The following is a 26,499-nucleotide window of genomic DNA, read 5'->3' on the forward strand; positions in this document are numbered from 1 at the left end:
AACAAGTATGTGAAGAATGCGTAAGTATGAGCCTGATGAGTGAAGACCCCAGGCCTAACCTAGACCTAACATGCGTTATCCTCAAAAATATTGATCGAAACCTGGTTTAATCGACTGTTTCAGTGTGGTACCACATTACAACCTGATCCAAACCAGAAAAAACCCAGGATCCGTTCAACTAGTATGTGTAGTGTGCGAAAGTATGAGTCTGATGGGGGCAAATCCCAGACCTATCCCAGACCTAACATGCGTTATCCTCTAAAATATTTATCAACACCGGGCTTAATTGATTGTTTCAGTGTGGTCCCACGCTACTACGTGATCCAAACCAGAAAAAACCCAGGATCTGTTCAACAAGCATGTGAAAAACGCGGAAAGTATGAGCCTGATGAGGGCAAATCCCAGACCTATCCCAGACCTAACATGCGTTATCCACTAAAATATTTATCAAGACCAGGTTTAATTGAATGTTTCAGTGTGGTACCCCATTACTACGTGAACCAATCCAGTAAAAACACAGGATCCGTTCAACAAGTATGTGAAGTATGCGAAAGTATGAGTCTGATGAGGGCTAATCCCAGGCCTAACCTAGACATAACGTGCGTTATCCTCTAAAATATTTATCAAGACCAGGTTTAATTGACTGTTTCAATGTGGACCCACATTACTACGTGATCCAAACCAGAAAAAACCCAGGATCCGTTCAACAAGTATGTGAAGAATGCGAAAGTATGAGTCTGATGTGTGAAAATCCCAGACCTAACCTAGACCTAACATGCGTTATGCTCTAAAATATTGATCCAAACCAGGTTTAATGGACTGTTTCATTGTGGTACCACACTACTACGTGATCCAAACCAGAAAATAACCCAGAATCTGTTCAACGAGTATGTGAAGTGTGCGAAAGTATGAGTCTGATGAGGGCAAATCCCAGACCTATCCCAGACCTAACATGCGTTATCCTCTAAAATATTTATCAAGACCAGGTTTAATTGATTGTTTCAGTGTGGTCCCACACTACTACGTGATCCAAACCAGAAAAAACCCAGGATCTGTTCAACAAGCATGTGAAAAACGCGGAAAGTATGAGCCTGTTGAGGGCAAATCCCAGACCTATCCCAGACCTAACTTGCGTTGTCCTCTAAGATATTGATGGAAACCAGGTTTAATTGACTGTTTCAGTGTTGTACTTCATTACTACGTGATGCAATCCAGAAGAAGCCCAGCATCTAGCCATCAAGTATGAGAAATATGCGAAAGAATGAGCCTGATGAGAGCAAATCCCAGACCTAACCTAGACCTAACATGAATTATTCTCTAAAATATTGATCGAAACCAGGTTTAATTGACTGTTTCAATGTGGTCCCACATTACTACGTGGTCCAAACCAGAAAAAACCCAGGATCTGTTCAACAAGCATGTGAAAAACGCGGAAAGTATGAGCCTGATGAGGGCAAATCCCAGACCTAACCCAGAACTAACCTAAACCTAACATGAATTATTCTCTAAAATATTGATCGAAACCAGGCTTAATTGACTGTTTCAGTGTGGTACCACATTACTACGTGATCCAAACCAGAAAAAGCCCAGGATCAGTTCAACAAGTATGTGAAAAACGCGAAAGTATGAGTCTGATGAGGGCGAATCCCAGACCTATGCCAGACCTAACTTGCGTTATCCTGCAAAATATTGATCGAAACCAGGTTTAATTGACTGTTTCAGCGTGGTACCAAATTACTACGTGATACAATCCAGAAACAGCCCAGGATCTAGCCATGAAGTATGAGAAATATGCGAAAGTATGAGTCTGATGAGGGCAAATCCGAGACCTAACCTAGACCTAACATGCGTTATCCTCTAAAATATAGATCCAAACCAGGTTTAATGGACTGTTTCAGTGTGGTACCCTCTACTACGTGATCCAAACCAGAAAAAACCCAGGATCTGTTCAACAAGTATGTGAAAAACGCGAAAGTATGAGCCTGATGTGGGCAAATCCCAGACCTATCCCAGACCTAACTTGCGTTGTCCTCTAAGATATTGATGGAAACTAGGTTTAATTGACTGTTTCAGTGTTGTACTTCATTACTACGTGATGCAATCCAGAAAAGCCCAGGATCTAGCCATCAAGTATGACAAATATGCGAATGAATGGGCCTGATGAGAGCAAATCCCGGACCTAACCTAGACCTAACATGAATTATTCTCTAAAATATTGATCGAAACCAGGTTTAATTGACTGCTTCAATGTGGTCCCACATTACTACGTGATCCAAACCAGAAAAAACCCAGGATCTGTTCAACAAGCATGTGAAAAACGCGGAAAGTATGAGCCTGATGAGGGCAAATCCCAGACCTAACCCAGACCTAACCTAAACCTAACATGAATTATTCTCTAAAATATTGATCGAAACCAGGTTTAATTGAGTGTTTCAGTGTTGTACTTCATTACTACGTGATGCAATCCAGAAAAAGCCCAGGATCTAGCCATCAAGTATGACAAATATGCGAAAGAATGAGCCTGATGAGAGCAAATCCCAGACCTAACCTAGACCTAACATGAATTATTCTCTAAAATATTGATCGAAACCAGGTTTAATTGAATGTTTCAGTGTGATACCACATTACTACGTGATCCAAACCGGTAAAAACCCAGGATCCGCTCAACAAGTATGTGAAGAATGCGAAAGTATGAGTCTGATGAGTGAAAATCCCCGGCCTAACCTAGACCTAACATGCGTTATCCTCAAAAATATTGATCGAAACCAGGTTTAATGGACTGTTTCAGTGTGGTACCCTCTACTACGTGATCCAAACCAGAAAAAACCCAGGATCTGTTCAACAAGTATGTGAAAAACGCGAAAGTATGAGCCTGATGTGGGCAAATCCCAGACCTATCCCAGAGCTAACTTGCGTTGTCCTCTAAGATATTGATGGAAACTAGGTTTAATTGACTGTCTCAGTGTTGTACTTCATTACTACGTGATGCAATCCAGAAAAAGCCCAGGATCTAGCCATCAAGTATGACAAATATGCGAAAGAATGAGCCTGATGGGTGCAAATCCCAGACCTAACCTAGACCTAACATGAATTATTCTCTAAAATAGTGATCGAAACCAGGTTTAATTGACTGTTTCAGTGTGGTACCACATTACTATGTGATCCAATCCAGAAATAGCCCAGGATCCAGCCATGAAGTATGAGAAATATGCGAAAGGAGGAGCCTGATGAGGGCAAATCCTAGACCTAACCCAGACCTAACATGCGTTATCCTCTAAAATATTTATCAAGACCAGGTTTAAGTGAATGTTTCAGTGTGGTACCACATTACTACGTGAACCAGCCCAGGAAAAACCCAGGATCCGTTCAACAGGTATCTGAAGAATGCGAAAGTATGAGTCTGATGAGTGAAAATCTCAGGGCTAACCTAGACCTAACATGCATTATCCTCTAAAATATTGATCCAAACCAGGTTTAGTGGACTGTTTCAGTGTGGTACCACTTTACTACGTGATCCAAAGCAGAAAAAACCCTCGATCAGGTCAACACGTATGTTAGAACTGCGAAAGTATGACCCTGATGAGGGCAAATCCCAGGCCTAACCTAGGCCTAACATGAATTATTCTCTAAAATATTTATCGAAACCAGGTTTAATTGACTGTTTCAGTGTTGTACTTCATTACTACGTGATGCAATCCTGAAAAAGCCCTGGATCTAGCCATGAAGTATGAGAAATATGCGAAAGTATGAGCGTGATGAGGGCAAATCCTAGACCTAACCCAGACCGAACATGCGTTATCCTCAAAAATATTTATCAAGACCAGGTTTAACTGAATGTTTCAGTATGGTACCACATTACTACGTGATCCATACCAGAAAAATCCCAGGATCTGTTCAACAAGTCTGTGAAAAATGCGAAAGTATGAGCCTGATGTGGGCAAATCCTAGACCTAACCCAAACCTAACATGCGTTATCCTCTAAAATATTTATCAAGACCAGGTTTAATTGACTGTTTCAGTGTGGTGCCACATTACTACGTGATCCAATCCAGAAATAGCCCAGGATCTAGCCATGAAGTATGAGAAATATGCGAAAGAATGAGTCTGATGAGGGCAAATCCTAGACCTAACCCAGACCTAACATGCGTTATCCTCAAAAATATTTATCAAGACCAGGTTTAACTGAATGTTTCAGTGTGGTACCACATTACTACGTGATCCATACCAGAAAAAACCCAGGATCTGTTCCACAAGTATGTGAAAAATGCGAAAGCATTAGTCTGATGAGAGCAAATCCCAGGCCTAACCTAGACATAACTTTCGTTATCCTCTAAAATATTGATCGGAACCAGGTTTAGTGGGCTGTTTCAGTGTGGTACCACATTACTGCGCGATCCAAACCAGAAAAAACCCAGGATCTGTTCAACAAGTATGTGAAAAATGCGAAAGTATGACCCTGATGTGGGCAAATCCCAGACCTATCCCAGGCCTAACTTGCATTGTCCTCTAAAATATTGATCGTAACCAGGTTTAATTGACTGTTTCAGTGTGGTACCACATTACTACGTGATCCAATCCAGAAATAGCCCAGGATCTAGCCATGAAGTATGAGAAATATGCGAAAGTATGAGCGTGATGAGGGCAAATCCTAGACCTAACCTAGACCTGACATGCGTTATCCTATAATATATAGATCCAAACCAGGTTTAATGGACTGTTTCAGTGTGGTACCCTCTACTACGTGATCCAAACCAGAAAAAACCCAGGATCTGTTCAACAAGTATGTGAAAAACGCGAAAGTATGAGCCTGATGTGGGCAAATCCCAGACCTATCCCAGACCTAACTTGCGTTGTCCTCTAAGATATTGATGGAAACTAGGTTTAATTGACTGTTTCAGTGTTGTACTTCATTACTACGTGATGCAATCCAGAAAAAGCCCAGGATCTAGCCATCAAGTATGACAAATATGCGAAAGAATGAGCCTGATGGGAGCAAATCCCAGACCTAACCTAGACCTAACATGAATTATTCTCTAAAATATTGATCGAAACCTGGTTTAATTGACTGTTTCAGTGTTGTGCTTCATTACTACGTGAAGGAATCCAGAAAATGCCCAGGATCTAGCCATCAAGTATGAGAAATATGCGAAAGAATGTGCCTGATGAGAGCAAATCCCTGACCGAACCTAGACCTAACATGAATTATTCTCTAAAATATTGATCAAAACCAGGTTTAGTGGAGTGTTTCAGTGTGGTACCACTTTACTACGTGATCCAAAGCAGAAAAAACCCTCGATCAGGTCAACACGTATGTTAGAACTGCGAAAGTATGACCCTGATGAGGGCAAATCCCAGGCCTAACCTAGGCCTAACATGAATTATTCTCTAAAATATTTATCGAAACCAGGTTTAATTGTCTGTTTCAGTGTTGTACTTCATTACTACGTGATGCAATCCAGAAAAAGCCCTGGATCTAGCCATGAAGTATGAGAAATATGCGAAAGTATGAGCGTGATGAGGGCAAATCCTAGACCTAACCCAGACCTAACATGCGTTATCCTCAAAAATATTTATCAAGACCAGGTTTAACTAAATGTTTCAGTATGGTACCACATTACTACGTGATCCATACCAGAAAAATCACAGGATCTGTTCAACAAGTCTGTGAAAAATGCGAAAGTATGAGCCTGATGTGGGCAAATCCTAGACCTAACCCAAACCTAACATGCGTTATCCTCTAAAATATTTATCAAGACCAGGTTTAATTGATTGTTTCAGTGTGGTCCCACATTACTACGTGATCCAAACCAGAAAAAACCCCGGATCCGTTCAACAAGTATGTGAAGAATGCGAAAGTATGAGTCTGATGAGTGAAAATCCCCGGCCTAACCTAGACCTCACATGCGTTATCCTCAAAAATATTTATCAAGACCAGGTTTAACTGAATGTTTCAGTGTGGTACCACATTACTATGCGATCCAAACCAGAAAATAGCCCAGGATCTATCCATGAAGTATAAGAAATATGCGAAAGTATGAGCCTGACGAGGGCAAATCCATCCCAGACCTATCCCAGACCTAACTTGCGTTATCCTCTAAAATATCGATCGAAACAAGGTTTAATTGACTGTTTCAGCGTGGTACCACATTACTACGTGATACAATCCAGAAACAGCCCAGGATCTAGCCATGAAGTATGAGAAATATGCGAAAGTATGAGCCTGATGTGGGCAAATCCTAGACCTAACCCAAACCTAACATGCGTTATCCTCTAAAATATTTATCAAGACCAGGTTTAACTGAATGTTTCAGTGTGGTACCACATTACTACGTGATCCATACCAGAAAAATCCCAGGATCTGTTCAACAAGTATCTGAAGAATGCTAAAGTATGAGTCTGATGAGGGCAAATCCCAGACCTATCTCAGACCTAACTTGCGTTGTCCTCTAAGATATTGATGGAAACCAGGTTTAGTGGACTGTTTCAGTGTGGTACCACTTTACTACGTGATCCAAAGCAGAAAAAACCCTCGATCAGGTCAACACGTATGTTAGAACTGCGAAAGTATGACCCTGATGAGGGCAAATCCCACGCCTAACCTAGACCTAACATGAATTATTCTCTAAAATATTTATCGAAACCAGGTTTAATTGACTGTTTCAGTGTTGTACTTCATTACTACGTGATGCAATCCAGATAAAGCCCAGGATCTAGCCATCAAGTATGAGAAATATGCGAAAGAACGAGCCTGATGGGTGCAAATCCCAGACCTAACCTGGACCTACCATGAATTATTCTCTAAAATATTGATCGAAACCAGGTTTAATCGACTGTTTCAGTGTGGTACCACATTACTATGTGATCCAAACCAGAAAATAACCCAGGATCTGTTCAACAAGTATGTGAAGTATGCGAAAGAATGAGTCTGATGAGTGAAAATCCCAGGCCTAACCTAGACCTAACATGCGTTATCCTCAAAAATATTGATCGAAACCTGTTTTAATCGACTGTTTCAGTGTGGTACCACATTACTATGTGATCCAAACCAGAAAATAACCCAGAATCTGTTCAACGAGTATGTGAAGTGTGCGAAAGTATGAGTCTGATGAGGGCAAATCCCAGACCTATCCCAGACCTAACATGCGTTATCCTCTAAAATATTTATCAAGACCAGGTTTAATTGATTGTTTCAGTGTGGTCCCACACTACTACGTGATCCAAACCAGAAAAAACCCAGGATCTGTTCAACAAGCATGTGAAAAACGCGGAAAGTATGAGCCTGTTGAGGGCAAATCCCAGACCTAACCCAAACCTAACATGCGTTATCCTCTAAAATATTGATCAAGACCAGGTTTAATTGAATGTTTCAGTTTGGTACCACATTACTACGTGAACCAAACCAGAAAAAACCCAGGATCTGTTAAACGAGTCTGTGAAGTCTGCGAAAGTATGAGCCTGATGAGGGCGAATCCCAGACCTATCCCAGACCTAACTTGCGTTATCCTCTAAAATATTGATCGAAACAAGGTTTAATTGACTGTTTCAGCGTGGTACCACATTACTACGTGATACAATCCAGAAACAGCCCAGGAAGTATGAGAAATATGCGAACGTATGAGCCTGATGTGGGCAAATCCTAGACCTAACCCAAACCTAACATGCGTTATCCTCTAAAATATTTATCAAGACCAGGTTTATTTGAATGTTTCAGTGTGGTACCACATTACTACGTGTTCCAAACCAGAAAAAAACCAGGATCCGTTCAACAAGTATGTGAAAAACGCGAACGTATGAGTCTGATGAGGGCAAATCCCAGACCTATCCCAGACCGAACTTGCGTTGTCCTCTAAGATATTGATGGAAACCAGGTTTAATTGACTGTTTCAGTGTTGTACTTCATTACTACGTGATGCAATCCAGAAAAAGCCCAGGATCTAGCCATCAAGTAAGAGAAATATGCGAAAGTATGAGCCTGATGAGGGCAAATCCTAGACCAAACCCAGACCTAACATGCGTTATCCTCAAAAATATTTATCAAGACCAGGTTTAACTGAATGTTTCAGTATGGTACCACATTACTACGTGATCCATACCAGAAAAATCCCAGGATCTGTTCAACAAGTGTGTGAAAAATGCGAAAGCATGAGTCTGATGAGGGCAAATCCCAGGCCTAACCTAGACATAACTTTCGTTACCCTCTAAAATATTGATCGATACCAGGTTTAGTGGGCTGTTTCAGTGTGGTACCACATTACTGCGCGATCCAAACCAGAAAAAGCCAGGATCTGTTCAACAAGTATGTGAAAAATGCGAAAGTATGAGCCTGATGTGGGCAAATCCTAGACCTAACCCAAACCTAACATGCGTTATCCTCTAAAATATTGATCAAGACCAGGTTTAATTGAATGTTTCAGTGTGGTACCGCATTACTACGTGAACCAAACCAGAAAAAACCCAGGATCTGTTAAACGAGTCCGTGAAGTGTGCGAAAGTATGAGCCTGATGAGGGCGAATCCCAGACCTATCCCAGACCTAACTTGCGTTATCCTCTAAAATATTGATCGAAACAAGGTTTAATTGACTGTTTCAGCGTGGTACCACATTACTACGTGATACAATCCAGAAACAGCCCAGGAAGTATGAGAAATATGCGAAAGTATGAGCCTGATGTGGGCAAATCCTAGACCTAACCCAAACCTAACATGCGTTATCCTCTAAAATATTTATCAAGACCAGGTTTATTTGAATGTTTCAGTGTGGTACCACATTACTGCGCGATCCAAACCAGAAAAAACCCAGGATCTGTTCAACAAGTATGTGAAAAATGCGAAAGTATGACCCTGATGTGGGCAAATCCCAGACCTATCCCAGACCTAACTTGCATTGTCCTCTAAAATATTGATCGAAACCAGGTTTAATTGACCGTTTCAGTGTGGTACCACATTACTACGTGATCCAATCCAGAAATAGCCCAGGATCTAGCCATGAAGTATGAGAAATATGCGAAAGTATGAGCCTGATGTGGGCAAATCCTAGACCTAACCCAAACCTAACATGCGTTATCCTCTAAAATATTTATCAAGACCAGGTTTATTTGAATGTTTCAGTGTGGTACCACATTACTACGTGATCCAAACCAGAAAAAACCCAGGATCCGTTCAACAAGTATGTGAAAAACGCGAACGTATGAGTCAGATGAGGGCAAATCCCAGACCTATCGCAGACCTAACTTGCGTTGTCCTCTAAGGTATTGATGGAAACCAGGTTTAATTGATTGTTTCAGTGTTGTACTTCATTACTACGTGATGCAATCCAGAAAAAGCCCAGGATCTAGCCATCAAGTATGAGAAATATGCGAAAGTATGAGCCTGACGAGAGCAAATCCTAGACCTAACCCAGACCTAACATACGTTATCCTCTAAAATATTTATCAAGACCAGGTTTAATTGATTGCTCCAGTGTGGTCCCACATTACTACGTGATCCAAACCAGAAAAAAACCCAGGATCCGTTCAACAGGTATGTGAAGAATGCGAAAGAATGTGTCTGATGAGTGAAAATCCCAGGCCTTACCTAGACCTAACATGCGTTATCCTCGTGAATATTGATCAAAACCTGTTTTAATCGACTGTTTCAGTGTGGTATCACATTACTATGTGATCCAAACCAGAAAATAGCCCAGGATCTATCCATGAAGTATAAGAAATATGCGAAAGTATGATCCTGATGAGGGCAAATCCTAGACCTAACTCAGACCTAACATGCGTTATCCTCAAAAATATTTATCAAGACCAGGTTTAACTGAATGTTTCAGTGTGGTACCACATTACTACGTGATCCATACCAGAAAAAACCCAGGATTTGTTCCACAAGTATGTGAAAAATGCGAAAGCATGAGTCTGATGAGAGCAAATCCCAGGCCTAACCTAGACATAACTTTCGTTATCCTCTGAAATATTGATCGGAACCAGGTTTTGTGGGCTGTTTCAGTGTGGTACCACATTACTACGTAATCCAATCCAGAAATAGCCCAGGATCTAGCCATGAAGTATGAGAAATATGCGAAAGTATGAGCCTGATGAGTGAAAATCCCAGACCTAACCTAGACCTAACATGCGTTATCCTCAAAAATATTGATCGAAACCAGGTTTAATCGACTGTTTCAGTGTGGTACCACACTACTACGTGACCCAAACAGGAAAAAACCCAGGATCTGTTCAACAAGTATGTGAAAAACGCGAAAGTATGAGCCTGATGAGGGCGAATCCCAGACCTATCCCAGACCTAACTTGCGTTATCCTCTAGAATATTGATCAAAACCAGTTTTAATTGACTGTTTCAGCGTGGTACCACATTACTACGTGATACAATCCAGAAACAGCCCAGGATCTAGCCATGAAGTATGAGAAATATGCGAAAGTATGAGCCTGATGAGGGCAAATCCTAGACCTAACCCAAACCTAACATGCGTTATCCTCTAAAATATTTATCAAGACCAGGTTTAATTGACTGTTTCAGTGTTGTCCTTCATTACTACGTGATGCAATCCAGAAAAAGCCCAGGATCTAGCCATCAAGTATGAGAAATATGCGAAAGAATGAGCCTGATGAGGGCAAATCCCAGACCTATCCCAGACCAAACTTGCGTTATCCACTAAAATATTGATCGTAACCAGTTTTAATTGACTGTTTCAGCGTGGTACCACATTACTACGTGATACAATCCTGAAACAGCCCATGACCTAGCCATGAAGTATGAGAAATATGCGAAAGTATGAGCCTGATGAGTGCAAATCCTAGACCTAACCCAAACCTAACATGCGTTATCCTCTAAAATATTGATCCAAACCAGGTTTAATGGTCTGCTTCAGTGCGGTACCACATTACCACGTGATCCAATCCAGAAATAGCCCAGGATCCAGCCATGAAGTATGAGAAATATGCGAAAGTATGAGCCTGATGAGAGCAAATCCCAGACCTAACCTAGACCTAACATGAAATATTCTCTAAAACATTGATCGAAACCAGGTTTAATTGACTGCTCCAGTGTGGTCCCACATTACTACCTGATCCAAACCAGGAAAAACCCAGGATACGTTCAACAAGTATGTGAAGAATGCGAAAATATGTGTCTGATGAGTGAAAATCCCAGGCCGAACCTAGACCTAACATGCGTTATCCTCTAAAATATTGATCCAAACCAAGTTTAATGGTCTGCTTCAGTGCGGTACCACTTCACTACGTGATCCAAAGCAGAAAAAACCCTCGATCAGGCCAACATGTATGTTAAAACTGCGAAAGTATGACCCTGATGAGGGCAAATCCCAGGCCTAACCTAGGCCTAACATGAGTTATCTTCTAAAATATTGAGCGAAACCAGGTTTAATTGACTGTTTCAGTGTGGTACCACATTACTACGTGATACAATCCAGAAATAGCACAGGATCTAGCCATGAAGTATGAGAAAAATGCGAAAGTATGAGCCTGATGAGTGAAAATCTCAGACCTAACCTAGACCTAACATGCGTTATCCTCAAAAATATTCATCGAAACCAGGTTTAATCGACTGTTTCAGTGTGGTACCACACTACTACGTGACCCAAACAGGAAAAAACCCAGGATCTGTTCAACAAGTATGTGAAAAACGCGAAAGTATGAGCCTGATGAGGGCAAATCCCAGACCTATCCCAGACCTAACTTGCGTTATCCTGAAAAATATTGATAGAAACCTGGTTTAATCGACTGTTTCAGTGTGGTCCCACATTACTACGTGATCCAATCCAGAAATAGCCCAGGATTTAGCCATGAAGTATGAGAAATATGCGAAAGTATGAGCCTGACGAGGGCAAATCCTAGACCAAACCCAGACCTAACATGCGTTATCCTCTAAAATATTTATCATGACCAGGTTTAATTGATTGTTTCAGTGTGGTCCCACATTACTACGTGATCCAAATCAGAAAAAACCCAGGATCCGTTCAACAAGTATGTGAAGAATGCGAAAGTATGAGTCTGATGAGTGAAAATCCCTGGGCTAACCTAGACCTAACATGCGTTGTCCTCTAAAATATTGATGGAAACCAGGCTTAATTGACTGTTTCAGTGTTGCACTTCATTACTACGTGATGCAATCCAGAAAAAGCCCAGGATCTCGCCATCAAGTATGAGAAATATGCGAAGGAATGAGCCCGACGAGAGCAAATCCCAGACCTAACCTGGACCTAACATGAATTATTCTCTAAAATATTGATCAAAACCATGCTTAATTGACTGTTTCAGTGTGGTACCACATTACTACGTGACCCAATCCAGAAATAGCCCAGGATCCAGCCATGAAGTATGAGAAATATGCGAAAGTTTAAGCCTGATGGGGGCAAATCCTAGACCTATCCCAGACCTAACATGCGTTATCCTCTAAAATATTAATCGAAACCAGGTTTAATCGACAGTTTCAGTGTGGTACCACACTACTACGTGATCCAAACCAGAAAAAACCCAGGATCTGTTCAACAAGTATGTGAAAAACGCGAAAGTATGAGCCTGATGAGGGCAAATCCCAGACCTAACCTAGACCTAACTTGCGTTGTCCTATAAGATATTGATGGAAACCAGGTTTAATTGACTGTTTCAGTGTGGTACCACATTACTATGTGATCCAAACCAGAAAATAACACAGGATCTGTTCAACGAGTATGTGAAGAAAGCGAAAGTATGAGTCTGATGAGGGCTAATCCCAGACCTATCCCAGACCTAACTTGCGTTATCCTCTAAAATATTTATCCAGACCTGGATTCATTGAATGTTTCAGTGTGGTACCACATTACTACGTGATCCAAACCAGAAAAAAACCCAGGATCTGATCAACGAGTATGTGCAAGTGTGCGAAAGTATGAGTCTGATGAGGGCAAATCCCAGACCTATCCCAGACCTAACTTGCGATATCCTCTAAAATATTGATCGAAACTTGGTTTAATTGACTGTTTTATTGTGGTACCACACTACTGCGGGATCCAAACCAGAAAAAACCCAGGATCTGTTCAACAAGTATGTGAAAAACGCGAAAGTATGAGCCTGATGAGGGCAAATCCCAGACCTATCCCAGACCTAACTTGCGTTGTCCTCTAAAATATTGATGGAAACCAGGTTTAATTGATTGTTTCAGTGTGGTCCCACATTACTACGTGATCCAAACCAGAAAAAACCCAGGATCTGTTCAACATGTATGAGAAATATACGAAAGAATGAGCCTGATGAGTGAAAATCCCAGGCCTGACCTAGACCTAACATGCGTTATCCTCTAAAATATTGACCGAAACCAGGTTTAATGGACTGTTTCAGTGTGGTACCACACTACTACGGGGTCCAAACCAGAAAAAACCCAGGATCCGTTCAACAAGTATGTGAAGTGTGCGAAAGTATGAGTCTGATGAGGTCAAATCCCAGACCAATCCCAGACTTAACTTGCGTTATCCTCTAAAATATTGATCGAAACCAGGTTTAATCGACTGCTTCAGCGTGGTACCACATTACTACGTGATACAATCCAGAAATAGCCCAGGATCTAGCCATGATGTATGAGGAAGATGCGAAAGTATGAGCATGATAAGGGCAAATTCTAGAGCTGACCCAGACCTAACATGCGTTATCCTCTAAAATATTTATCAAGACCAGGTTTAATTGACTGTTTCAGTGAGGTCCCACATTACTACGTGATCCAAACCAGAAAAAACCCAGGATCCGTTCGACAAGTATGTGAAGAATGCGAAAGTATGAGTCTGATGAGTGAGAATCCCAGGCCTAACCTAGACCTAACATGCGTTATCCTCAAAAATATTGATCGAAACCTGGTTTAATCGACTGTTTCAGTGTGGTAACACATTACTATGTGATCCAAACCAGAAAGTAACCCAGGATCTGTTCAACGAGTATGTGAAGTGTACGAAAGTATGAATCTGATGAGGTCAAATCCCAGACCAATCCCAGACTTAACTTGCGTTATCCTCTAAAATATTGATCGAAACCAGGTTTAATCGACTGTTTCAGTGTGGTACCACATTACTACGTGATCCAAACCAGAAAAAACCCAGGATCAGTTCAACAAGTATGAGAAGAATGCGAAAGTATGAGTCTGATGAGTGCAAATCCCAGGGCTAACCTAGCCCTAACATGCGTTATCCTCTAAAATATTGATCCAAACCAGGTTTAATGGACTGTTTCAGTGTGGTACCACACTACTACGTGATACAAACCAGAAAAAACCCAGGATCTGTTCAACAAGTATGTGAAAAACGCGAAAGTATGAGCCTGATGAGGGCGAATCCCAGACCTATGCCAGACCTAACTTGCGTTATCCTCTAAAATATTGATCGAAACCAGGTTTAATTGACTGCTTCAGCGTGGTACCACAGTACTATGTGATACAATCCAGAAACACCCCAGGATCTAGCCATGAAGTATGAGAAATATGCGAAAGTATGAGCCTGCTGAGGGCAAATCCTAGACCTAACCCAAACCTAACATGCGTTATCCTCTAAAATATTTATCAAGACCAGGTTTAATGGAATGTTTCAGTGTGGTGCCTCTTTACTACGTGATTCAAAGCAGAAAAAACCGTCGATCAGGGCAACATGTATGTTAAAACTGCGAAAGTATGACCCTGATGAGGGCAAATCCCAGGCCTACCCTAGACCTAACTTGCGTTATCCTCTAAAATATTGATCGAAACCAGGTTTAATTCGCTGTTTCAGCGTGGTACCACATTACTACGTCATACAATCCAGAAACAGCCCAGGATCTAGCCATCAAGTGTGAGAAATATGCGAAAGAATGAGCCTGATGAAAGCAAATCCCAGACCTAACCTAGACCTAACATGAATTATTCTCTAAAATATTGATCGAAACCAGGTTTAATCGACTGTTTCAGTGTGGTACCACATTACTATGTGATCCAAACCAGAAAATAACCCAGGATCGGTTCAACGAGTATGTGAAGTGTGCGAAAGTATGAGTCTGATGAGGTCAAATCCCAGACCTATACCAAACCTAACTATGCGTTATCCTCTAAAATATTGATCATAACCAGGTTCAATTGACTGTTTCAGTGTGGTACCACATTACTACGTGATCCAAACCAGAAAAACCCCAGGATCAGTTCAACAAGTATGAGAAGAATGCGAAAGTATGAGTCTGATGAGTGAAAATCCCAGGGCTAACCTAGACCTAACATGCGTTTTCCTCTAAACAATTGATCCAAACCAGGTTTAATGGACTGTTTCAGTGTGGTACCACACTACTACGTGATACAAACCAGAAAAAACACAGGATCTGTTCAACAAGTATGAGAAGAATGCGAAAGTATGAGTCTGATGAGTGAAAATCCCAGGGCTAACCTAGACCTAACATGCGTTATCCTCTAAACAATTGATCCAAACCAGGTTTAATGGACTGTTTCAGTGTGGTACCACTTTACTACGTAATCCAAAGCAGAAAAAACCCTCGATCAGGTCAACATGTATGTTAAAACTGCGAAAGTATGACCCTGATCAGGGCAAATCCCAGGCCTAACCTAGACCTAACATGCGCTGTCCTCTAAAATATTGATGGAAACCAGGTTTAATTGACTGTTTCAGTGTTCTACTTCATTACTACGTGATCCACTCCAGAAAAAACCCAGGATCTGTTCAACGAGTATGTGAAGAATGCGAAAGTATGAGTCTGATGAGTGAGAATCCCAGGCCTAACCTAGACCTAACTTGCGTTGTCCTCTAAAATATTGATGGAAACCAGGTTTCATTGACTGTTTCAGTATGGTACTACATTACTACGTGATGCAATCCAGAAAAAGCCCAGGATCCGTTCAACAAGTATGAAGAAAGCGAAAGTATGAGTCTGATGAGGGCTAATCCCAGACCTATCCCAGACCTACCATGCGTTATCCTCAAAAATATTGATCGAAACCAGGTTTAATCGACTGTTTCAGTGTGGTACCACATTACTGCGTGATCCAAACTAGAAAAAAACCCAGGATCTCGTCAACGAGTATGTGAAGTGTGCGAAAGTATGAGTCTGATGAGGGCTAATCCCAGACCTATCCCAGACCTAACATGCGTTATCCTCAATAATATTGATCGAAACCAGGTTTAATCGACTGTTTCAGTGTGTTACCACATTACTACGTGATCCAAACCAGAAAAAAACCCAGGATCTGTTCAACGAGTATGTGAAGTGTGCGAAAGTATGAGTCTGATGAGGGCTAATCCCAGACCTACCCCAGACCTAACTTGCGTTATCCTCTAAAATATTTATCCAGACCAGGTTTCATTGAATGTTTCAGTGTGGTACCACATTACTACGTGATCCAATCCAGAAAAAACCCAGGATCCGTTCAACAAGTATGTGAAGAATGCGAAAGTATGAGTCTGATGAGTGAAAATCCCTGACCTGACCTAGACCTAACATGCGTTATCCTCAAAAATATTGATCGAAACCTGGTTTAATCGACTGTTCCAGTGTGGTACCACATTACTATGTGATCCAAACCAGAAAATGACACAGGATCTGTTCAACGAGTATGTGAAGAAAGCGAAAGTATGAGTCTGATGAGGCCTAATCCCAGACCTATCCCAGACCTAACTTGCGTTATCCTCTAAAATATTTATCCAGACCAGGTTTCATTGAATGTTTCAGTGTGGTACCACATTACTACGTGATCCAAACCAGAAAAAACCCAGGATCAGTTCAACAAGTATGAGAAGAATGCGAAAGTATGAGTCTGATGAGTGGAAATCCCAGGGCTAACCTAGACCTTACATGCGTTATCCTCTAAAATATTCATCCAAACCAGGTTTAATGGACTGTTTCAGTGTGGTACCACACTACTACGTGATACAAACCAGAAAAAACCCAGGATCTGTTCAACAAGTATGTGAAAAACGCGAAAGTATGAGCCTGATGAGGGCGAATCCCAGACCTATGCCAGACCTAACTTGCGTTATCCTCTAAAATATTGATCGAAACCAGGTTTAATTGACTGTTTCAGCGTGCTACCACATTACTACGTGATACAATCCAGAAACAGCCCAGGATCTAGCCATGAAGTAGGAGAGATATGCGAAAGTATGAGCCTGCTGAGTGCAAATCCTAGACCTAACCCAAGCCTAACATGCGTTATCCTCTAAAATATTTATCAAGACAAGGTTTAATTGATTGTTTCAGTGTGGTCCCACATTACAACGTGATCCAAACCAGAAAAAACCCAGGATCCGTTCAACAAGTATGTGAAGAATGCGAAAGTATGAGTCTGATGAGTGAAAATCCCAGGCCTGACCTAGACCTAACATGCGTTATCCTCTAAAATATTGAGCGAAACCAGGTTTAATGGACTGTTTCAGTGTGGTACCACACTACTACGGGATCCAAACCAGAAAAAACCCGGGATCTGTTCAACAAGTATGTGAAGTGTGCGAAAGTATGAGTCTGATGAGGTCAAATCCCAGACAAATCCCAGACTTAACTTGCGTTATCCTCTAAAATATTGATCGAAACCAGGTTTAATCGACTGTTTCAGCGTGGTACCACATTACTACGTGATACAATCCAGAAATAGCCCAGGATCTAGCCATGATGTATGAGAAAGATGCGAAAGTATGAGCATGATGAGGGCAAATTCTAGAGCTGACCCAGACCTAACATGCGTTATCCTCTAAAATATTTATCAAGACCAGGTTTAATTGACTGTTTCAGTGTGGACCCACATTACTACGTCATACAATCCAGAAACAGCCCAGGATCTAGCCATCAAGTATGAGAAATATGCGAAAGAATGAGCCTGATGAGAGCAAATCCCAGACCTAATCTAGACCTAACATGAATTATTCTCTAAAATATTGATCGAAACCAGGTTTAATCGACTGTTTCAGTGTGGTACCACATTACTATGTGATCCAAACCAGAAAATAACCCAGGATCTGTTCAACGAGTATGTGAAGTGTGCGAAAGTATGAGTCTGATGAGGTCAAATCCCAGACCTATCCCAGACCTAACTTGCGTTGTCCTCTAAGATATTGATGGAAACCAGGTTTAATTGACTGTTTCAGTGTTGTACTTCACTACTACGTGACGCAATCCAGAAAAAGCCCAGGATCTAGCCATCAAGTATGAGAAATATGCGAAAGTACGAGCCTGATGAGAGCAAATCCCAGACCTAACCTAGACCTAACATGAATTATTCTCCAAAAAAAAAATTGATCGAAACCAGGTTTAATCGACTGTTTCAGTGTGGTACCACATTACTATGTGATCCAAACCAGAAAATAACCCAGGATCTGTTCAACGAGTATGTGAAGTGTGCGAAAGTATGAGTCTGATGAGTGAAAATCCCAGGCCTAACCTAGACCTAACATGCGTTATCCTCAAAAATATTGATCGAAACCTGGTTTAATCGACTGTTTCAGTGTGGTACCACAATACTATGTGATCCAAACCAGAAAATAACCCAGGATCTGTTCAACGAGTATGTGAAGTGTGCGTAGGTATGAGTCTGATGAGGTCAAATCCCAGTGCTATCCCAAACCTAACTATGCGTCATCCTCTAAAATATTGATCATAACCAGGTTTAATCGACTGTTTCAGTGTGGTACCACATTACTACCTGATCCAAACCAGAAAAAACCCAGGATCCGTTCAACAAGTATGTGAAGAATGCGAAAGTATGAGTCTGATGAGTGAAAATCCCAGGCCTAACCTAGACCTAACATGCGTTATCCTCAAAAATATTGATCGAAACCTGGTTTAATCGACTGTTTCAGTGTGGTACCACAATACTATGTGATCCAAACCAGAAAATAACCCAGGATCTGTTCAACGAGTATGTGAAGTGTGCGTAGGTATGAGTCTGATGAGGGCAAATCCCAGACCTATCCCAGACCTAACTTGCGTTATCCACTAAAATATTGATCGAAACCAGGTTTAACCGACTGTTTCAGTGTGGACCCAGATTACTACGTGATCCAAACCAGAAAAAACCCAGGATCCGTTCAACAAGTATGTGAAGAATGCGAAAGTATGAGTCTGATGAGTGAAAATCCCAGGCCTAACCTAGACCTAACATGCGTTATCCTCAAAAATATTGATCGAAACCTGGTTTAATCGACTGTTTCAGTGTGGTACCACATTACTATGTGATCCAAACCAGAAAATAACCCAGGATCTGTTCAACGAGTATGTGAAGTGTGCGAAAGTATGAGTCTGATAAGGGCAAATCCCAGACCTATCCCAGACATAACACGCGTTATCCTCTAAAATATTTATCAAGACCAGGTTTAATTGATTGTTTCAGTGTGGACCCACATAACTACGTGATCCAAACCAGAAAAAACCCAGGATCCGTTCAACAAGTATGTGAAGAATGCGAACGTATGAGTCTGATCAGTGAAAATCTCAGGCCTTACCTAGACCTAACTTGCGTTGTCCTCTAAAATATTGATGGAGACCAGGTTTCATTGACTGTTTCAGTGTGGTACTACATTACTACGTGATGCAATCCAGAAAAAGCTCAGGATCTAGCCATCAAGTATGAGAAATATGCGAAAGAATGAGCCTGATGAGAGCAAATCCCAGACCTATTCCAGACCTAACTTGCGTTATCCTCCAAAATATTGATCGAAACCTGGTTTAATTGACTGTTTTAGTGTGGTACCACATTACTACGTGATCCAAACCAGAAAAAACCCAGGATCTGTTCAACAAGTATGTGAAAAACGCGAAACTGTGAGCCTGATGAGGGCAAATCTTAGACCTAACCCAGACCTAAGATGCGTTATCCTCTAAAATATTTATCCAGACCAGGTTTCATTGAGTGTTTCAGTGTGGTACCACTTTACTACGTGATCCAATCCAGAAATAGCCCAGGATATAGCCATCAAGTATGAGAAATATGCGAAAGTATGAGCCTGATGAGGGCAAATCCTAGACGTAACCCAGACCTAACATGCGTTATCCTCTAAAATATTTATCAAGACCAGGTTTAATTGAATGTTTCAGTGTGGTACCACATTACTATGTGATCCAAACCAGAAAATAACGCAGGATCTGTTCAACGAGTATGTGAAGTGTGCGAAAGTATGAGTCTGATGAGGGCAAATCCCAGACCTATCCCAGACCTAACATGCGTTATCCTCTAAAATATTTGTCAAGACCAGGTTTAATTGATTGTTTCAGTGTGGACCCACATTACTACGTGAACAAAACCAGAAAAAACCCAGGATCCGTTCAACAAGTATGTGAAAATCGCGAAAGTATGAGCCTGATGAGGGCAAATCCCAGACCTATCCCAGACCTAACTTGCGTTATCCTCTAAAATATTGATCGAAGCCAAGTCTAATCGACTGTTTCAGTGTGGAACCACATTACTACGTGATCCCAGCCAGAAAAAAACCCAGGATCTTGTCAACGAGTATGTGAAGCGTGCGAAAGTATGAGTCTGATGAGGGCTAATCCCAGACCTATCCCAGACCTAGCTTGCGTGATCCTCTAAAATATTGATCGAAACCAGGTTTAATTGACTGTTTTAGTGTGGTACCACATTACTACGTGATTCAAACCAGAAAAATCCCAGGATCTGTTCAACAAGTATGTGAAAAACGCGAAACTGTGAGCCTGATGAGGGCAAATCTTAGACCTAACCCAGACCTAAGATGCGTTGTCCTCTAAAATATTTATCCAGACCAGGTTTCATTGAATGTTTCAGTGTGGTACCACTTTACTACGTGATCCAATCCAGAAATAGCCCAGGATCTAGCCATGAAGTATGAGAAATATGCGAAAGTATGAGCCTGATGAGGGCAAATCCTAGACCTAACCCAGACCTAACATGCGTTATCCTCTAAAATATTTATCAAGACCAGGTTTAATCGAATGTTTCAGTGTGGAACCACATTACTACGTGATCCAAACCAGAAAAAACCCAGGATCCGTTCAACAAGTATGTGAAGTGTGCGAAAGTATGAGCCTGATGAGAGCAAATCCCAGACCTAACCTAGACCTAACATGAATTATTCTCTAAAATATTGGTCGAAACCAGGTTTAATTGACTGTTTCAGTGTGGCCCCACATTACTACGTGACCCAAACCAGAAAAAATCCAGGATCCGTTCAACAAGTATGTGAAGAATCCGAAAGTATGAGTCTGATGAGTGAAAATCCCAGGACTGACCTAGACCTAACATGCGTTATCCTCTAAAATATTGAGCGAAACCAGGTTTAATGGACTGTTTCAGTGTGGTACCACACTACTACGTGATCCAAACAAGAAAAAGCCCAGGATCCGTTCAACAAGTATGTGAAGTGTGCGAAAGTATGAGCCTGATGAGAGCAAATCCCAGACCTAACCTAGACCTAACATGAATTATTCTCTAAAATATTGGGCGAAACCAGGTTTAATTGACTGTTTCAGTGTGGTCCCACATTACTACGTGACCCAAACCAGAAAAAATCCAGGATCCGTTCAACAAGTATGTGAAAAACGCGAAACAGTGAGCCTGATGAGGGCAAATCTTAGACCTAACCCAGACCTAAGATGCGTTATCCTCTAAAATATTTATCCAGAACAGGTTTCATTGAATGTTTCAGTGTGGTACCACTTTACTACGTGATCCAATCCAGAAATAGCCCAGGATCTAGCCATGAAGTATGAGAAATATGCGATAGTAAGAGCCTGATGAGGGCAAATCCTAGACCTATCCCAGACCTAGCTTGCGTTATCCTCTAAAATATTGAACGAAACCAGGTTTAATTGACTGTTTCAGCGTGGTACCACATTACTACGTGATACAATGCAGAAACAGCCCAGGATCTAGCCATGAAGTATGAGAAATATGCGAAAGTATGAGCCTGATGAGGGCAAATCCTAGACGTAACCCAGACCTAACATGCGTTATCCTCTAAAATATTTATCAAGACCAGGTTTAATTGCATGTTTCAGTGTGGTACCACATTACTACGTGATGCAATCCAGAAAAAGCCCATGATCTAGCCATCAAGTATGAGAAATATGCGAAAGTATGAGCCTGATGAGGGCTAATCCCAGACCTATCCCAGACCTAACATGCGTTATCCTCAAAAATATTGATCGAAACCAGGTTTAATCGACTGTTTCAGTGTGGTACTACATTACTACGTGATGCAATCCAGAAAAAGCCCAGGATCCGTTCAACAAGTATGTGAAGAAAGCGAAGGTATGAGACTGATGAGGGCTAATCCCAGACCTATCCCAGACCTAACATGCGTTATCCTCAAAAATATTGATCGAAACCAGGTTTAATCGACTGTTTCAGTGTGGTACCACATTACTGCGTGATCCAAACTAGAAAAAGACCCAGGATCTCGTCAACGAGTATGTGAAGTGTGCGAAAGTATGAGTCTGATGAGGGCTAATCGCAGACCTATCCCAGACCTAACATGCGTTATCCTCTAAAATATTTATCAAGACCAGGTTTAATTGAATGTTTCAGTGTGGTACCACATTACTACGTGATGCAATCCAGAAAAAGCCCATGATCTAGCCATCAAGTATGAGAAATATGCGAAAGTATGAGCCTGATGAGGGCTAATCCCAGACCTATCCCAGACCTAACATGCGTTATCCTCAAAAATATTGATCGAAACCAGGTTTAATCGACTGTTTCAGTGTGGTACTACATTACTACGTGATGCAATCCAGAAAAAGCCCAGGATCCGTTCAACAAGTATGTGAAGAATGCGAAAGTATGAGTCTGATGAGTGAAAATCCCAGGGCTAACCTAGACCTAACATTCGTTATCCTCTAAACAATTGATCCAAACCAGGTTTAATGGACTGTTTCAGTGTGGTACCACACTACTACGTGATACAGACCAGAAAAAACCCAGGATCCGTTCAACAAGTATGTGAAAAACGCGAAAGTATGAGCCTGATGAGGGCAAATCCCAGACCAATCCCAGACCTAACTTGCGTTGTCCTCTAAGATATAGATGGAAACCAGGTTTAATTGACTGTTTCAGTGTTGTACTTCATTACTACGTGATGCAATCCAGAAAAAGCCCAGGATCTAGCCATCAAGTATGAGAAATATGCGAAAGAATGAGCCTGATGAGAGCAAATCTCAGACCTAACCTAGACCTAACATGAATTATTCTCTAAAATATTCATCGAAACCAGGTTTAATCGACTGTTTCAGTGTGGTACCACACTACTGCGTGATACAAACCAGAAAAACCCCAGGATCTGTTCAACAAGTATGTGAAAAACGCGAAACTGTGAGCCTGATGAGGGCAAATCTTAGACCTAACCTTGACCTAACATGCGTAATTCTCTAAAATTTTTATCCAGACCAGGTTTCATTGAATGTTTCAGTGTGGTACCACTTTACTACGTGATCCAATCCAGAAATAGCCCAGGATCTAGCCATGAAGTATGAGAAATATGCGAAAGTATGAGCCTGATGAGGGCAAATCCTAGACCTAACCCTGACCTAACATGCGTTATTCTCTAAAATATTTATCAAGAGCAGGTTTAATTGAATGCTTCAGTGTGGTACCACATTATTACGTGTTCCAAACCAGAAAAAACCCAGGATCCGTTCAACAAGTATGTGAAGAAGGCGAAATTATGAGTCTGAACAGTGAAAATCTCAGGCCTTACCTAGACCTAACTTGCGTTGTCCTCTAAAATATTGATGGAAACCAGGTTTCATTGACTGTTTCAGTGTGGTACTACATAACTACGTGATGCAATGCAGAAAAAGCCCATGATCTAGCCATCAAGTATGAGAAATATGCGAAAGAATGAGCCTAATGAGAGCAAATCCCAGACCTAACCTAGACCTAACATGCGTTATCCTCTAAAATATTGATGGAAACCAGGTTTAATGGACTGTTTCAGTGTGGTACCACACTACTACGTGATACAGACCAGAAAAAACCCAGGATCCGTTCAACAAGTATGTGAAAAACGCGAAAGTATGAGCCTGATGAGGGCAAATCCCAGACCAATCCCAGACCTAACTTGCGTTGTCCTCTAAGATATAGATGGAAACCAGGTTTAATTGACTGTTTCAGTGTTGTACTTCATTACTACGTGATGCAATCCAGAAAAAGCCCAGGATCTAGCCGTCAAGTATGAGAAATATGCGAAAGAATGAGCCTAATGAGAGCAAATCCCAGACCTAACCTAGACCTAACATGCGTTATCCTCTAAAATATTGATGGAAACCAGGTTTAATTGACTGTTTCAGTGTGGTACCACACTACTACGGGATCCAAACCAGAAAAAACCCAGGATCTGTGCAACAAGTATGTGAAAAACGCGAAAGTATGAGCCTGATGATGTCAAATCCCAGACCAATCCCAGACTTAACTTTCGTTATCCTTTAAGATATTGATCGAAACCAGGTTTAATCGTCTGCTTCAGTGTGGTACCACATTACTACGTGATCCAAACCAGAAAAAACCCAGGATCAGTTCAACAAGTATGAGAGGAATGCGAAAGTATGAGTCTGATGAGTGAAAATCCCAGGGCTAACCTAGACCTTACATGCGTTATCCTCTAAAATATTCATCCAAACCAGGTTTAATGGACTGTTTCAGTGTGGTACCACACTACTGCGTGATACAAACCAGAAAAAACCCAGCATCTGTTCAACAAGTATGTGAAAAACGCGAAAGTATGAGCCTGATGAGGGCGAATCCCAGACCTATCCCAGATCTAACGTGCGTTATCCTCTAAAATATTGATCGAAACCAGGTTTAATTGACTGTGTCAGCGTGGTACCACATTACTACGTGATACAATCCAGAAACAGCCCAGGATCTAGCCATGAAGTATGAGAGATATGCGAAAGTATGAGCCTGCTGAGGGCAAATCCTAGACCTAACCCAAACCTAACAGGCGTTATCCTCTAAAATATTTATCAAGACCAGGTTTAATTGATTGTTTCAGTGTGGACCCACAATACTACTTGATCCAAACCAGAAAAAACCCAGGATCCGTTCAACAAGTATGTGAAGAATGCGAAAGTATGAGTCTGATGAGGGAAAATCCCAGGCCTGACCTAGACCTAACATGCGTTATCCTCTAAAATATTGAGCGAAACCAGGTTTAATGGACTGTTTCAGTGTGGTACCACACTACTACGTGATACAATCCAGAAATAGCCCAGGATCTAGCCATGATGTATGAGAAAGATGCGAAAGTATGAGCATGATGAGGGCAAATTCTAGACCTGACCCAGACCTAACATGCGTTATCCTCTAAAATATTTATCAAGACCAGGTTTAATTGACTGTTTCAGTGTGGCCCCACATTACTACGTGATCCAAACCAGAAAAAACCCAGGATCCGTTCTACAAGTATGTGAAGAATGCGAAAGTATGAGTCTGATGAGGTCAAATCCCAGACCAATCCCAGACTTAACTTGCGTTATCCTCTAAAATATTGATGGAAACCAGGTTTAATCGACTGTTTCAGTGTGGTACCACATTACTACGTGATCCAAACCAGAAAAAACCCAGGATCAGTTCAACAAGTATAAGAAGAATGCGAAAGTATGAGTCTGATGAGTGAAAATCCCAGGGCTAACCTAGACCTAACATGCGTTATCCTCTAAAATATTGATCCAAACCAGGTTTAATGGACTGTTTCAGTGTGGTACCACATTACTACGTGATACAAACCAGAAAAAACCCACGATCCGTTCAACAAGTAAGTGAGGAATGCGAATGTATGAGCCTGATGAGTGAAAATCCCAGGCCTAACCTAGACCTAACATGCGCTATCCTCAAAAATATTGATCGAAACCTGGTTTAATCGACTGTTTCAGTTTGGTACCACATTACTATGTGATCCAAACCAGAAAATAACCCAGGATCTGTTCAACGAGTATGTGAAGTGTGCGTAGGTATGAGTCTGATGAGGGCAAATCCCAGACCTATCCCAGACCTAACATGCGTTATCCTCTAAAATATTTATCAAGACCAGGTTTAATTGACTGTTTCAGTGTGGACCCACATTACTACGTGATCCAAACCAGAAAAAACCCAGGATCCGTTCAACAAGTATGTGAAGAATGCGAAAGTATGAGTCTGATGAGGGCAAATCCCAGACCTATCCCAGACCTAACATGCGTTATCCTCTAAAATATTTATCAAGACCAGGTTTAATCGAATGTTTCAGTGTGGAACCACATTACTACGTGATCCAAACCAGAAAAAACCCAGGATCCGTTCAACAAGTATGTGAAGTGTGCGAAAGTATGAGCCTGATGAGAGCAAATCCCAGACCTAACCTAGACCTAACATGAATTATTCTCTAAAATATTGGTCGAAACCAGGTTTAATTGACTGTTTCAGTGTGGCCCCACATTACTACGTGACCCAAACCGGAAAAAATCCAGGATCCGTTCAACAAGTATGTGAAGAATCCGAAAGTATGAGTCTGATGAGTGAAAATCCCAGACCTAACCCAGACCTA

This window comes from Colletes latitarsis, chromosome 3, assembly GCF_051014445.1.
Source record: "Colletes latitarsis isolate SP2378_abdomen chromosome 3, iyColLati1, whole genome shotgun sequence".
Taxonomy (NCBI): domain Eukaryota; kingdom Metazoa; phylum Arthropoda; class Insecta; order Hymenoptera; family Colletidae; genus Colletes; species Colletes latitarsis.